This window comes from Zingiber officinale, chromosome 8B (genome assembly GCF_018446385.1).
Source record: "Zingiber officinale cultivar Zhangliang chromosome 8B, Zo_v1.1, whole genome shotgun sequence".
NCBI lineage: Eukaryota > Viridiplantae > Streptophyta > Magnoliopsida > Zingiberales > Zingiberaceae > Zingiber > Zingiber officinale.
In genome coordinates this window covers 46,561,552-46,579,071 of record NC_056001.1, presented here as the reverse complement: position 1 = coordinate 46,579,071, position 17,520 = coordinate 46,561,552, and positions in this window count along the sequence as shown.

Below are 17,520 nucleotides of genomic sequence, written 5' to 3'. Positions count from 1 at the left end.
TCTACCAAGACAAAATCACCCTCCTTCTTTTCTCGGTTTCCAAACCGCCGGCTACAAAAGGAGCTCTTAGGATGGGGCGCCTTCTCTTCTTCTTCCTCTTCTCCAAGTCGCCGCCCACCAAGAAGTAGAAGAGGGGGACACCGGCCTTAGCAAGGAGGGGGTCGCCGGCCCTAGCAAAGAGAGGGGTCACCGGGTCTTAGCAAGGGAGAAGGGGAGGGGCACCAGCCCTAAGCAAAGAGGAGGGGAGGGGCACCGGCCCTAGGTGAGGAGGAAAGGGATGGGCGCCGACCACAAGGAGGAGAAGAGAGAAAATTAGGTTTTATGAGCCACCACCTACTCCTTTTTATAGGCTTGTCGTCGGTTACAAAGAAAGAAAAATAATAGAATTTTGTTAAGAAAAAATCTCCCTTTCTATAACCTTGTCACCGACCCTAGTTAAATCAAACCAAGTTAAACCAAGCCAAGTTAAACCAAACCAAGTTAAACCAAATCAAGTTATGGATGGGTGGATGTGAGGCTTTATATAGAGGTTACAACAGGGACCTAGAGGAGGAATTGATTTAGGCCTCCTGATGGGCTTAGGCTTCCTGTGTTCAGCCCGAACACCCAACCCAAGTCCATCAATAATAACTCATACCACTAAAGGGTTATTATTGAACTACTGCACCAATCTCATATTACAATATGGACTCCTTATCATGAGTGCGTTAATCTCCCTGTGTTTAAGATATCGTATGTCTGTTAATTAATTGATTTACTAACAACCCAATTAATTAACATCTGATTCCAAGGGTAGTACCACTCAACTTTATTATCATGTCGGACTAACTCCACCTGCAGGGTTTATTCCTGATCTTCTGTTGTATTCCTCTCCTCCTTTTGGACGCTGTGTGGGCAACGATCTACCAAGATGGAATCCATCCGAACCACTTCTTCTCCTCCAAGACTCTCGAGCCACCAAGGGATGCCAAAATAGGAAATTTCCTTCTCTTCTTCTTCCTTACCTCCAAGCCACCGGCCACAACAAGATAAGCTTCCTCTCTTGCCACCGACCCTAAGGAAGAAAGCCTCTTCTCTTGCCGCCGGCTCTAGGGTGGAAAGCTCCCTCTCTTGTACCACTGACCCTAGCTTGAAGAAGGAGGACAATTGTCGCCGACCTATAGGGGAGAAACTAAAGGGAGAAGAGAAAGGAAAAATGGCTGACCACCCAAGGAAAAGAGAAGAGGAAATAGAATTGTGTTACTCATGAAGCAACCTCTCATTCTCTTTTATAATCCTTGGTTATGGGAAAGAAGGAAAGTTTTAAACATAATTAAAACTTCCTTATTTGTGGCCTCCCCTTAAAAGGAAATTTTAACAACAATTAAAATTTCTCTTTTCTAAATTTCCTATTGTACATGGTAATAAAGGAAAGTTTTAAAATTAATCTCTCTCTTTTAAAACATATAGACAACTACAAAAAAGAAAAGATTAATTAAAACTTCTCTTTTTAAATCATGGTTACAAAAAAGGAAAGTTTTATCAAAAATTAAAATCTCTCTTTTAAACATTATAGATAACTACAAATAAGGAAAGATTTTAACTAAATTAAAATCTCTCTTTAATCTTTTGTAGATAACTATAAAAGGAAAGATTTTAAAATTTTAAAACTCTCTTTTAAAACCATGAGGATGGCTATAAAAGGATAATTAAAATCTTTCTTTTAACCATTGTAGATAACTACAAAAAGGAAAGATTTTAACAAAATAAAATATCTCTTTTAACCATTGTAGATAACTACAAATAAGGAAAGATTTTAACAAAATTTTGTTTTAAAAACAAAACTTCCTTTTCCTTTTCTAGTGGTCGGCCCCTATCTTGGGCACCAAGCTTGGCCGGCCACCTCTTGGCTTCCAAGCCCATGCTTGGCCGACCCCCTTGCACCAAGCAAGGATGTGGCTAACCCATTACTTGGATAAGAAGTGGACTTTATGTATACAAGGATTTATAGAGGCTACAATAGGGACCGAGAGGAGAAATTGGTTTTGGTCTCCCGATGAGCTTGAGCTTCCTGTGTTCGCCCCGAACACTCAACTCAAGTTCATCAATAATAACTCATACCACTAAAGAGTTATTATTGAACTATCGCACCAATCCCAAATTACATTATGAGCTCCTCCTTTTCATGAGTGCATTAATCTCCTTGTATTTAAGATATCGAATGCTCATTAATTAAATGAGTTACTGACAACTCACTTAATTAATATCTAGCTCCAAGAGTAGTACCACTCAACTTCATTGTCATGCCGAACTAGGTCCACCTGCAGGGTTTACATGACAATCCTTATGAGCTCCTCAAGGGGACATTATCAACCTAGATTACTAGGACACAATTTCATTCTATAATCAACAACACACCATATAAATAATATCATTTCCCAACTTATCGGGTCAATTGATTTAATGAACTAAATCTCACCCTTAGATAAATTAAAGAAATAAATATTAAGTATACATGCTTGTTATTATATCATGATTAAGAGTACGCACTTCCATAATAACAGAGGTCCTATTCCTTTTTTTACAGTCAGTATAAAAAGAACAACCTCAAATGGCTCTGCTCAATACACTCAGAGTGTACTAGTATAATTTTATAGTAAAGATAAACTAATACTAAATTATACTACAACCATTCCAATGGTTTGTCTCATTCTATCTTGGTTGTGAGCAACTTCTTATAATTTATAAGGAACTGATAACATGATCTTCTGTGTGACACCACACACAATGTTATCTTCAGTATAAATTAAATGAACAACTACATTTAGCATATAAATATAGACATTTGACCAATGTGATTCTTATTTCAAAATAAATATTTATACAAAAAGCTAAACTTTTAGTATACATTCTAACACTAAAGTAGGTGGAGTCGGGGGGTGGAGGAAGCTAAGGATCAACAAGAAGATCAGGCAAATCCTCCTCTTCTACTAGGACTGCATCTAGGTCAAGATGGGGCTGATCCTTTGGGTCAGGTTGATGCTGGTCCTCTTGCCTCCATGACATGACTCCCTCATCATCTATATAAACACTAGCTAAAAAAAGGTTCCTATCACCTACTATGTTAAACTCATTTAAGTTTTTGACATCACCTGAGGTGACATCAAAACCTAATTATGCTAAAAGTGAAGTCAAAATATAGCATTAAGGCATGTGAACCCTTCTTCTAGTGTTAATACTATCAGAGTAAATGATGGCATGAAACATTTGTAAACTAATATCTACGTCAAGCCTATGGCATAATGCATAAAGTAGAAAAGAATGGAATGGTCACATTATGACAATATCTCTAGTGGTCAAAGGCAAAATCCATAGGACTAGGACCCTATATAAGATATAGTCCTAACTCCGAAGTGTAACGGATCATAATTTAGTCACAGTGGGTACCTGATAACTATCATTTTATAACATTATTTAGGATCCTATACTTGAGTTTTTGAGTTGATTGTGTGTTTAGATCTACATTTATATCACATGTTAAGAGTTGTATCTATTTTTGGATTTTAATGTAAATTATCTCTTATTTGTGGAATTATGACTAACATTTGAATGTGGTCTTTGCATGCGATTAAAGGGGCCAAGAACTTGATCAGATCATATCAAATTTGGGCTCAAATCTAGGGTTACTTGAGGAGTTCAAACTCTAAAGTAATATGGATCGTCAATCCAAGATTAAGAGAGATCTAAGCCATTCATTGAAGATATGGTCCATCTAAGTCAAAGGAGAGCATATCAAAGCCATTAATCAAGATCTGGAGTTTGTGATCTAGATTTGAACTGATCCAGCTGTTGGATCATATTCGAAGCTTCTCATTCGTCCGTTCAAATATGAGAACTAATTTAAATTCTGTGAGAAGCAACAGTACTAGGAGGGGTCATACAGAGAGAGGCTAGTGCAAAGGACAGAGGAAATCGACGATCTCCTCCTTCCATCCACCATCGATCACCGAAGCTCCATATATCATTGGGGCTTAAGGGATTTTCCTGTTGGATCGTGAAAGTGATAGAGAGGGGGGGGGGGGGGGGAATAGCATTAGAAAAATTTGTAACAAAGTCAAGTTGAGTACACAGTGGAAAAATGAAAGGCACAATGCTAACAACACCAATTTTAATTGGTTCAGAACCTTCGACAATTCCTACTCCAAGGCTCAGGTCCAATGAGCTATTGATGGGAAATCCACTAAAAAACTCTTCTGGTACCCCACGAAGAGAGAGTCGAGTACATAAAAATTAGGTTAAGTGCAACAAACTGCACTTACCCTTTTATAGAAATTAAGTACATAAAAATAACTGTTACCAACACTTTTTGTAGGCATGAAAATGATGCGCTTCGTGTTGATGTCTATCTGTCGGGCACGATCAGAGCTTCTTGGATCAGTCGTCGGGCTCAGCAACTTCTTCGTAGTGTCGTAGCAGCAACAGGAAGTAGTCGGAGGCTCAGAGGTGCGCGCAATAGCTCGTATGTTCTTTATTGTCCAAAGCCTCCTCGAAATAGCCTTATCAAGGGCTTGGAAGACACCTTCTAAAGGCCTTGAAGGCGCCTCCAATGGGATAAAAATTTATCCTGACTTCGCTTCACCTTATCTGTGAATCGGTCAAAATTTATCCTATGGAAGGCGCCTTTCATAGCCACGGAAGGCACCTTCGAGCACTGTTCACCCGAAGGCCATTTTCTTCCTTTTGTCCTGCAAAATAATATTAGTCCACTTACCCTGTCTTAAACAAATAATAAAAAGAGTAATTAGTTCCTATCCTCTCAGGACCAGGAACTAGTCAAGGTCTCAGTCTAGGAATCCCAAATGGCCCTAGACTAGACCGATGCCTAATGCCCCTCAATTGGGATGCGTCCTCACAGTCGCTCTCCTCCAGTGACTTACCTTCACTTGTCGTTTGCCAGACATCTGGTCAGCCCATCGACCAGTCTGGACTTCGTGCCAGCTATCAGGTCAACCCATCGACCTAGCTGGGCTTCATACCAGATATTAGATCAGTCTATCGACCAATCTGAACTTCTTGCCAGCTATCAGGTCAGCCCGTCGACCTAGCTGGACTTCTTGCCAGCAATCAGGTTGGCCCGTCGACCTAGCTGGGTTTCTCACTAGCTATTTCATATGCCCGTCGACCTTGCTGGATTTCTCTTGCACACTCAGTCAAAATGTTAGATTATAACACAACTAACTTAACCTATTTTTCATTCATCAAAATCTGAGTTAGACTGTTAGTGTTATCCACACCAACAATCTCTCCTTTTTGATACAATGACAATATGAGTTAAGTTAGTAATAAAAATGCAAAAATAACTGTACCATTGAAATAATTTTGATTTAGTTAGGTTGGTGTTTTGTCTAGTATTTATTTCAAACTTAAACCACCTAACCCTCCCCTTGTGGCATTCATCAAAGATAATAAATATAAATAAGTAAACTTTTAAAAAAAAATTGGCAAAGTAAATTTTGACAACTGAAATTTTTTTAGATTTACTGGGGGAAAAATTTAATAAAAAGGGCAATGATTTTCAAATATGTCTTTAATCTACATGTATACTTTCTAAAATAAAGTTTGGATAATTATCAAAGGCTATTAAGTTTACATAATTTTCAAACTTTATTAGATTTTCAAAAGATATATAAAATTTTGAAAATGTTAAAAGAAAGTTAGAAAAATTAAGGAAACAACATTTTTAAAATGGAAAGAGTTTTAAATTTTGAAAACATTTTAATAGAACTTACTAAACATTTTGGATTTTGAATTTTGAAAAAGATATAAAGGATGTTTTCAAAAATGTCTTTCCCAAAAACATTTTAATTAGTTTCTGTCCTCTCAGGACCTGGAGCTAATCAAGATCTCAGTCTAGGAATCTCAAATGGTCCTAGACCGGACCGACGCCTAATGTCCCTCAACTGGGACACGTCCTCACAGTCACTCTCCTCCAGTGACTTACCTTTACTTACCGTTTGCCAGACATATGGTCAGCCCATCAACCAGTCAGTACTTTATGCCACCTATCAGGTCAGCCCGTTAACCTAGTTGGGCTTTATGCCAGATGTCAGGTCAGTCCGTCGACCTATCTTGACTTCGTTCTAGATAACAGGTCAGCCCGTCGGCCTAGCTAGGCTTCGTGCCAGATATAAGACCAACCCGTCGACCAATCTGGACTTCTTGCTAGCTATCAGGTCAACTCGTCGACCTAGCTGGGCTTCGTGCCAGATATCAAGTCGGCCCGTTGACCTATCTGGACTTCGTGCTAGCTATCAGGTCAGCCCGTCGATCTAGCTGGATTTCTCCTGCACACTCAGTCAAAATGTTAGATCATAACACAACTAACTTAACCTACTTTGTCATTCATCAAAACTTGAGTTAGACCGTTAGTGCTAACCGCACTAACAATCTCCCGTTTTTGATGCAATGACAACCTGAGTTAAATTAATAAAAAAAATATGCAAAAATAACTGTACCACTGAAATAATTTTGATTTAGTTAGGTTGGTGTTTTTTCTAGTATTTATTTTTAACTTAAACCACCTAACCCTCCCCCTTTGGTATTTATCAAAGATAATAAATATAAACAAGCAAACTTTTAAAAAAATTGGCTAAGTAAATTTTGACAACTAAATTTTTTTTAAGTTTACTGGGGGAAAAACTTAGTAAAAAGGGCAATAATTTTCAAATATGTCTTTAATCTACATGTATACTTTATAAAATAAAGTTTGGATAATTTTCAAAGGCTATTAAGTTTACATAATTTTCAAACTTTATTAGATGAAAAATTAAGGAAACAACATTTTGAAAATGGAAAGAGTTTTAAATTTTGAAAACATTTTAATAGAACTTACTAAACATTTTGAATTTTGAAAAAGATAAAAAGGATGTTTTCAAAAATATCTTTTTCAAAAACATTTTAGGATTTCCAAAATAAGTACGATAATATTTTAAGTAAACTAATTTTTAAAGACTATATCAAGTCATTTTCAAAAAAAAATTAGTCATACTGATTTTTAAAAATTTATCTTTAAAACTTTTAAAGATTAAGGAAGTAATTTTTTTAAAAAAATAATTATTAATACTCCCCCCTAAACCTGATAGTATTTTTAAAATAAAATAACTAGAAAGTGTCATTAACTGTCTAACCATTAGTTACTCATTGATTATCAGAAAATAGCAGCTTTCACTTGGTTAGATAAGTTAAGTTAATTTATCCTGTTAGTATTTGACTAATCTGAAAAACTTAACCTGATTACTGTTAGTGTGGTTTTTAACACCCGGACTTGTATTGATGCACTGATATAAGCATCCTAAGTCCAGGCAATCTACCTATGCATCTCACCCCTTTCTAAGTTCAGCAATACACAAACAATGTAGTCCTAGTGTGTTAGTGAGATGCTCAAGTTCTAGACCTATAGGAACATGTTTTCTAAGTGTTTGATCTATACTAAGGCTAAAACTGATTTTGAAAATTCTAAAAATAGTAAATTTTGAAAAAAAAAATTATCCTAAAATTTTAAAACAAAATTTTGAAAACAATTTTGAAAGTAAAGGTCCTAGTCTGTTAAGCACATGCCTAATTGCTGACGTAAGTTACTGAATTCACTTTTAGAGAGAGGTTTAGTGAATATATTAGCTAAGTTAGACTTGGACTCAATGTATTTGAGTTCAATATCTCCTTTAGTGACATGATCTCTGATAAAGTGATGTCTAATTTTAATGTGTTTAGTTCTTGAATGATGCATAGGATTTTTTGTTAAATTAATTGAACTCACATTATCAATTAGCACTTTTATATTTGAAAAGTTTAAGTTAAAATCTTTTAGGGTGTGCATCATCCATAATAATTGTGCGACACATTTTCCTATAGCTATATATTCAGACTCAGTAGTAGATAAGGCAACACAGTGTTGCTTTCTACTAAACCAGCTGATAAGCGATGGGCTAAGTAGTTGATATCTACCACTTGTACTTTTTCGGTCCAGTTTACAGCTAGCGTAATCAAAGTCAGAATAGCCTATTAGTTTGAAATTGCTTGTCCTAGGATACCAATTTCCTATATTTGATGTTCCTTTAAGATATCTAAAGATTCTTTTGACTTGTGTCAAATGTGATTCTTTAGCATAGGTTTGGTATCTAGCACACATACTAACTGCAAATAGAATATCAGGTCGACTTGCAGTTAAGTATAATAGGCTACCTATGACACTCCTATAGTATCTTAAGTCAATTGGTTTTCCAATCACACAAAACCAGAAAACTTGCTCTGATACCAGTTGAAGGCGCTGGAATTTCGTTATGTTTAAATTTCCTTGTACAAATATTGTACAAGTACAGAACTTTTCCTAGCAACCCGCATGTTCGATCAGACATGTGTTTGATTAATCAAGCAAATTTTTCATAGATCAAAGCACACCTTGATCGAAGTACAAGATCGCTGGCCTCTTGTGTTGGTATTCCAAAAACGATACAAAGAAAACTAACTAATTACGTAGCGGAATTAAAGAACTAGTTGTACCTTTTCTTTGTAGCTAAAGATCTCTTGATCTTCTGCTGTATTCCTCTACTCTTCTTGAACGTCGTGTGGGCGATGATCTACCAAGACAAAACTACCCTCCTTCTCTTCTCGGTTTCTAAATCGCCGGCTACAAAAGGAGCTCTTAGAATGGGGCACCTTCTCTTCTTCTTCCTCTTCTCCAAGTCGCCGCCCACCAAGGAGTAGAAGAGGGAGACACCGGCCTTAGCAAGGAGGGGGTCGCCGGCCCTAGCAAGGAGAGGGGTCGTCGGCTCTTAGCAAGGGAGAAGGGGAGGGGCACCGGCCCTAAGCAAAGAGGAGGGGAGGGGCACCGGCCCTAGGTGAGGAGGAAAGGGATGGGCGCCGACCACAAGGAGGAGAAGAGAGAAAATTAGGTTTTAGGAGCCACCACCTACTCCTTTTTATAGGCTTGCCGTCGGTTACAAAGAAAGAAAAATAATAGAATTTTGTTAAGAAAAAATCTCCCTTTCTATAACCTTGTCGCCGACCCTAGTTAAACCAAACCAAGTTAAACCAAGCCAAGTTAAACCAAACCAAGTTAAACCAAATCAAGTTATGGATGAGTGGATGTGAGGCTTTATATAGAGGTTACAACATGCACCTAGAGGAGGAATTGGTTTAGGCCTCCTGATGGGCTTAGGCTTCCTGTGTTCAGCCCGAACACCCAACCCAAGTCCATCAATAATAACTCATACCACTAAAGGGTTATTATTGAACTACTGCACCAATCCCATATTACAATATGGACTCCTTCTTATCATGAGTGTGTTAATCTCCCAGTGTTTAAGATATCGTATGTCTGTTAATTAATTAAGTTACTAACAACCCAATTAATTAACATCTAATTCCAAGGGTAGTACCACTCAACTTTATTATTATGTCGGACTAACTCCACCTATAGGGTTTATATGATAATCCTTATGAGCTCCTCAAGAGGACATCATTGTTGGGACCAAAAAGTAGCTAGAGGGGGGTGAATAGTTTGTCGCGTACTTCGTGGTTGGCGTTGCTTGTTTCTTCAAAGATGTGCAGCGGAAATGTACAAGAAACAAAATACAACGCTAACAAATGGATTTTACTTGGTATCCACCTCACAAGAGGTGATTAATCCAAGGATCCACACACTCACGCACCCTCCACTATGAAACACACTCCTCTACGGTAACTATCGAAGGCGGAGAAGCCTTTACAAACTCTTAATACAAGAAGAAAGGAAAGGATATGAAATACAAGCAAAAGCTTACAATAAACCCTAACCCTAACTTCTCTTCTTGCTTTTGATCCGCCTCTTGACTTGGAAGAACCTCCAAGAATCTTCAAGAACTGGTGATCTGAACTTGAGAGAGAGCTGTGGAGTCGCTGGTGAAGATCGGAGATGAATCGTGTAAGCACTGCTGAAGGAAACGCTCGCCTGCAGCTAAATACGACTCCAACGGTCGGATCCCGATCGATTGGATTGCTCCCAATTGATCGGGGAGGCTTTTGATCGATCAACCGATCGATCCAAAGTGCCTTTGTGCTCTCTGGAATAGCCTGGATCGATCGGCTGATCGATCCAGGGCTTATCGCGAACAAACAGTAGCTCCCAATCAATCCACTGATCGATTGGGACCTCTGGATCGATCCACGGATCGATCCAAAGGGGTTCTGTTCGTGGGGACTCACCCGATCGATCAGCTGATCGATTGGGCATGATCCAATCGATCGGCTGATCGATCCAGATCTGCTCGATCAACCGACTGATCAATCCAGATCTTGGTTTTTGCCCAAAAGCAAGTCCAAAGCCCCCTAAACCAACATCCAGTCAACCATGACTTGTTGGTACATAAAACTTAGCATATGGTCACCCTTGACCAGCTAGGACTCTCTCACCAAGTGTCTGGTCAATCCCTTTGACCCACTTGGACTTTTCTCCTCTTGCCAAGTATCCGGTCATTCCCTTTGACCTACTTGGACTTTCACCAGATGTCTGGTCAACCTTGACCCATCTAGATTTCCCCGTGCCTGGCTTCACTCACCAGGACTTCCCTTCTGCCTAGCTTCACTCACTAGGATTTTCACCTGGCTTCACTCACCAAGATTTCCCTTCTGCCTAGCTTCACTCATTAGGTCTTCTCATCTGCCTGGCTTCACTCACCAGGACTTTCACCTAGCTTCACTCACTAGGGTTTCCTTCTGCCCGGCTTCACTCACTAGGACTTTCACCTAGCTTCACTCACTAGGATTTTCAGTTAAGTGTCCAATCAACCTTGACTTACTTGACTCTCCTTCACAATCTCCCCACATGAACAATTGCACCTGCAATGTTCATGTGTTGTCTACAAGTATTGTCAAACATCGAAACCAAATCATCAAGACTCGAGCTTGACTCACTTCAAGCCCAGTCAAACAGGTCAACCTTGACCTAGGGAATATTGCACCAACAATCTCCCCCTTTTTGATGTTTGACAATACCATATGTTAAGTTAGGAAATTAGGCTAATCCCATAACCTCAACTCCCTTCATGCCAATATCTGAATGATGGTGCCCTCCATTCTTCTCCTTTTCTAGAGGGCAAACTCCCCCTTTAGGTACTGAAGGTCTAACTTAACCATGCATTCTCCCCCCATTGGCACACATCATAAACATGCCCCCATCTTTAGGCACACATCAACCACAACCTCTCCCCCTGAAGAGTTGCTTATTCGTTGTTCACAATTTCACTCGTTGTGATCAACACGATAATAAAGATCTCATACCCTTCATTATCATCAATGCTCACCCTTGAGCATTAACCACTTAAATAACCCAAATGAAGGTCCCATACCCTTCATTTTTTATCAAATGCTCATCCATGAGCAAACTCCACTTAAACAATGAGGATATCCACTCCCCATTAATTTCAATGCCCAACCTTGAGCATTTTCTCTAAAAGAAGGTTAACCACCTCCCAAGGTGTATGAAAAATAATTTTCATGTCCTTAAAGAGTAACTCCCCCTAAAGACATGGTCGTACCTTCTGTCATTGTACTAACAATGACTTGGAATCCCTAAACCTTTAGGAAACCCAAATTTAGAAGTTTTGAGGTTCAAACATTCAATATTGAAACCAAACCTCAACCTAAACTTCAATTTAGTCTTCCCCAACCAATCCATCTTTGTTTTCAACATGAAAACACCTTTTTTATGTATACAAATATATTTTGATGGGTTTGGAATGGTTACCTCGACTAAACCTGGTTTAGAATGCTGAAATCAGGCTTTCCCAGCCAAAATCAGCTTCCTCAATCGATTGGAGTTGGGTCCCAATCGATTGAACTGCTTTGAATTGATCCACTGATCGATTCAACCAGTCTGGATCGATCGACTGATCGATCCAGTGAGCTTCTTCTCGCGAGAATAGCCTTCTCAATCGATTGACCGATCGATTGAGACACTCCAATCGATCGGGTGATCGATTGAGAGTTCTGATAGTTGCTGAAATTTCATTTCAGTCAACTTCAGAAACCCCTAGAAAAATCTACAAAAATCTAAAAATTATGAAAATTTGTGTAGACATTATTTAGAGCATATATTATCATGGAAAAATAATTTTATAAGAAAATACTTCATATTTTCCAAGATTGACACAAACTAGAGAACTTGTAAAAACTTTAGTGTTTTCTTCTAGTTTGTGCTCAACTATTCAATGATGATTACTATCAAAAGATAATCTTCATCAAGGTTTGCCAAAAGCATTTTAAAATGATTTTCAAAATCAATATCCCACCATGTTCCTTGGGCTTAATGCACATGACTTGTACATTAGTTTTCCCAATGATGGGAAAACACATACCTATGTGTTTTGATGAACTTAGAACTCAAAAGAATGCACTAAATCAACATCTTGAGTTTCGTTCATCATCCTAACATCTCACTTGTATCTAATGTTCACTAAACCACATACAAGTCACCTTATGAGTCTTTGTGAGATGTAAAGTTTGGTTTTGCCCTAATCTAGGGATCATGCATATCTATCTAGGCATTTTTGAATACTAAACATCCATCAAGGATGTTACTTGTTAATTAATACCATTAGTCCTTAATAAACAAGGAATTCAAATAATTCATGATGATGTTATGACATACATCAAAAAGAAATAATTTTCAAAAGAAAATTTCTTATAACTATATGAAGTATGGATGACAAGACATGGTATTTTTGTGTTTTTCATAATAAGGCATGAGTGCAAACACAAATAAATAAATATGATGTCATGACATTTGATGGGCAAACAAAGCATGGCAAGTTAGCATAGATAAAATACCTAGATTACCTACCTAAGTATTCTTAACCCCATAGCTAATTTTAAATCTAACCTAGATTGCCCAAAGTGCTTCAAGACAATGCCAAAGTCTAAATTGGCATTTCTAATTCTCTTGATTAATTTATGCCAATTGAAATTAATCATATTCCTCAAGTGTTGGCATATTTCATTTTTCCACAAGAGTAGCACTTTAAATTAAGGCCCGGATTGCCTTTAATCTCTTAAGAACATACCAAACTCCCAACTTGGTAGTTCTTATGATTTTCCTAAATTGTGCCAATTAAGATTAAAATCACTATTTCTAAAATTTGGCACATTTTACTCTTCCAAGGAGTAAATGATATATCTATTTCTTTTTCAAAGGTTAATAATAACCTTGAAAATGCTCCTTGAGTGTCAACTTCAACATGATTAGGTTAACTACCCTTTCACTTAGAGTTGACACTCTCTAACCCATCTATGGGATAGAGAAGAAGCTCCTAGGAACCCAAAACCTATTGGTGCTCCTTGGATGCTCTAGGTACTCACTAGGGATAACCTCCCTAGATACCTTCCTAGTGACCTTGTTTGGCTTCTTAGAAGCCTTTATCACATTTTCTAGGTCAACCCTAGAAATTGCTTCCCTTGTGACCTTCTTTATGACTTTCTTGGACTTCTTAGAAGTCTTAGTCACATTTGTTGTAAAAATACTCTTAGGGATGACCTCCCTAGTATTCTTTACTTGACCACTAGACCTAGGGTTTGTTCCATAACTATATGGAACTCTATGATAAGTAGGTACATCCTTTTTGGTTTTAGGTTTGTATCCCAAACCTCTATGACTCTTGAATGACCATTGTTGTCCTAAACCTAGATTTTGACTCTTGGACCCTTGTGTCATATTTGTTATTTTTCAAAGAGTCCTCTCTAATTTGTCAAGTCTTGACCTCAAGACTTGATTTTCCTTCCATAATTCTTCACCCTTAGGTTTTTCACTAAAACCTTGATTTTTCTTCTTCTTAGGCAAATACCTAGAATCCTTAGGGTTCTTGCCTAAATTCCTATCTACCTTTCTAGGCCTAGGTTGAGAGGTTTTAGCATGATAAGCTACATGATTTTCCTTAATCTTATCATGCCTTCTATTTTCATGGTAAATAACATTAAAATGATATAGATTAGAACTATCATGCTTTTTACTATTATTAAAGGGGGTAGGTTCAATGAACGATACCTTCCTTTTTACCTTGGAGGCTCCCCCTTGAATTGTGCTTCCTCCTTGAGCCTTGACCACCTTCTTCCCCTTAGGGCATTGACTTCGGTAATGCCCCTTTTGATTGCAAGAGAAACACACAATGTGCTCCTTGCTCTTCTTTGTTCTGGGAGTGGTCTCCTTAGGCTTCTCCTTACCCTTTTGTGCCACTTGGCCCTTCTTCTTGACCAATTTAGGGCATTTGCTCTTGTAATACCCATGTTCCCTACATTCAAATCATATGATATGATTTTTATTATTAAATGAACTATTTATACCTTCTTGTGTAGGGGTGGCTTCTTCTCCTTTGGATCCGGATGCGGAGGCTTCCTCTTGATCCGATGATGATTCTCCTCCAATAGATATGTCTTGATTTGTGGAGGTGGAATCTTCTTCATCCTCTTCTCTTCTTGACCCGGATGTGGAGACTTCTCCTTCTACTTGATCCGGTGTCACCAAAAGTTGCTCCCCCTCAATCCTAGAGGTGGAGATTTCTTCATCTTCATCTTGTACATGGAACAAGGAGTATGCTCCCTCCTTGCCCTCTTCATTGCATCCCTTTGAAAATGAAGCTTCTTCTTGGACTTCTTCTTCGGAAGTTGAGCATCTCTCAACTTCAGAGTCTTCCTCTTGGTCTTGATCCAATGAGTCACCCTCTTTGGATTCCTCTTGATTCGGTATAGTGGAGGGGATTTCATGGATTGATGCCAATTTTCTCCAAAGCTCCTTGGCATCCTTGAACTCTCTAATTTTTCCAAGAATGTGGCTAGGCAATAGATTGACCAAAAGCTTGGTCACTTTATCATTGGCCTCACATATTTGGATTTGCTCTTGGCTCCAATTGCTTTTCTTGAGGACTTTTCCCTTTGAATTTCTTGGAACCTCGAAGCCTTCCATGAGAGCAAGCCATTGCTCTATCTCCACCATTAAGAAGTTTTCGATCCTTGATATCCAAAGATTGAAGCTAGTAGATGTGTACGGTGGAGCCACCCTTGTGTCAAATCCAAGTCCATCTTGGAATTGCATCTTGAAGTTGAGCTTCTTGAATTCTTTGACTTTGATGAATTTGCTCCAACTTCTTCATCCTCTAGCTTTGCTTGTTTTGTTTTCCCCTTCCGGCGATGATTCCGGTGAAGAGCGGTCTTACTCTGATACCACTTGTTGGGACCGAAAAGTAGCTAGAGGGGGGGGTGAATAGCTCGTCGCGTGCTTCGTGGTTGGCGTTGCTTGTTTCTTCAAAGATGTGCAGCGGAAATGTACAAGAAACAAAATACAACGCTAACAAATGGATTTTACTTGGTATCCACCTCACAAGAGGTGACTAATCCAAGGATCCGCACACTCACGCACCCTCCACTATGAAACACACTCCTCTACGGTAACTACCGAAGGCGGAGAAGCCTTTACAAACTCTCAATACAAGAAGAAAGGAAAGGATATGAAATACAAGCAAAAGCTTACAATAAACCCTAACCCTAACTTCTCTTCTTTCTTTTGATCCGCCTCTTGACTTGGAAGAACCTCCAAGAATCTTCAAGAACTGGTGATCTAAACTTGAGAGAGTGCTGTGGAGTCTCTGGTGAAGATCAGAGATGAATCGTGTAAGCACTGCTGAAGGAAACGCTCGCCTGTAGTTAAATACGACGTCAACGGTCGGATCCCGATCGATTGGATTGATCCCAATCGATCGGGGAGGCTTTGGATCGATCAACCGATCGATCCAGAGTGCCTCTGTGCTCTCTGGAATAGCCTGGATCGATCGGCTGATCAATCCAGGGCTTATCGCGCACAAACAGCAGCTCCCAATCGATCCACTGATCGATTGGGACCTCTGGATCGATCCACGGATCGATCCAAAGGGGTTCTGTTCGTGGGGACTCACCCGATCGATCAGCTGATCGATTGGGCATGATTCAATCGATCGGGTGATCGATCCAAATCTGCTGGATCGATCGGTTGATCGATCCAGATCTGCTGGATCAATCGGCTGATCGATCCAGATCTGCTAGATTGATGGGCTGATCGATCCAGATCTGCTGGATCAATCGTCTGATCAATCCAGATCTTGGTTTTTACCCAAAAGCAAGTCCAAAGACCCCTAAACCAACATCTAGTCAACCATGACTTGTTGGTACATAAAACCTAGCATCCGGTCACCCTTGACCAGCTAGGACTCTCTCACCAAGTGTTTGGTCAATCCCTTTGACCCACTTGGACTTTTCTCCTTTTGCCAAGTATTCGGTCATTCCCTTTGAGCTACTTGGACTTTCACCAGATGTCTGGTCAACCTTGACCCATTTGGATTTCCCCGTGCCTGGCTTCACTCACCAGGACTTCCCTTCTGCCTAGCTTCACTCACTAGGACTTTCACCTGGCTTCACTCACCAGGATTTCCCTTCTGCCTAGCTTCACTCACTAGGTCTTCTCATCTGCCTGGCTTCACTCACCAGGACTTTCACCTAGCTTCACTCACTAGGGTTTCCTTCTGCCTGGCTTCACTCATCAGGACTTTCACCTAGCTTCACTCACTAGGATTTTCAGTTAAGTGTCCAGTCAACCTTGACCTACTTGACTCTCCTTCACAATCTCCCCACATAAACAATTGCACCTGCAATGTTCATGTGTTGTCTACAAGTATTGTCAAACATCGAAACCAAATCATCAAGACTCGAGCTTGACTCACTTCAAGACCAGTCAAACAGGTCAACCTTGACCTAGGGAATATTGCACCAACAATCATCAACCTAAATAATTAGGACATAGATTCCTTCTATAATCAACAACACACCATATAAATAGTACTATTTCCAACTCATAGGACCTATTGATTTAACGAATAAATTTCACCCATTAATAAGTTAAAGAAATAAATACTAAGTATACGTGCTTGTTATTATATAAGGATTAAGAGGATGCACATCCATAATAACAGAGGTTCTGTTCTTTTATGTAGTCAGTATAAATCGAACAACCTTAAATGATCCTGCACAATACACACATAGTGTACTAATATATAGTTCTTTAAAAATAATATGATTTTTGAAAAAGTACTTAGATTTAAAAGAACCATTTCCTTAAAAATTTCAGAAACTAAGTTTGGAAAGAAGTTTTTAGCTAAGGAAAAGTAACTTAGAAGAAAAGTTTTTAGCTAAGGAAAAGTTTGTTGGCTTTGAAAAGTAACTTAGCAGAAAAAGTTTTGTGTAAAAGGAACGAACAACAACCTTTGAAGAAGAGAAAAAAATTTTAGAGATTCAAAAATTAATTTTACTTAGTTAAATTTGAAAGGAAAAACACTTAGCTTAAATAGTAACAACTTGTAAAACTTTAGCTAAGGCCACTTTCACTTAGAATCAAAAAGAGTAAGTCAATGTTAAAGAAAAATTTAGTTCTCTTTTTCAAAAGTCCTAAAGTCCAAGCATGAGTAATTAACAAAATTAAAACTAAATACT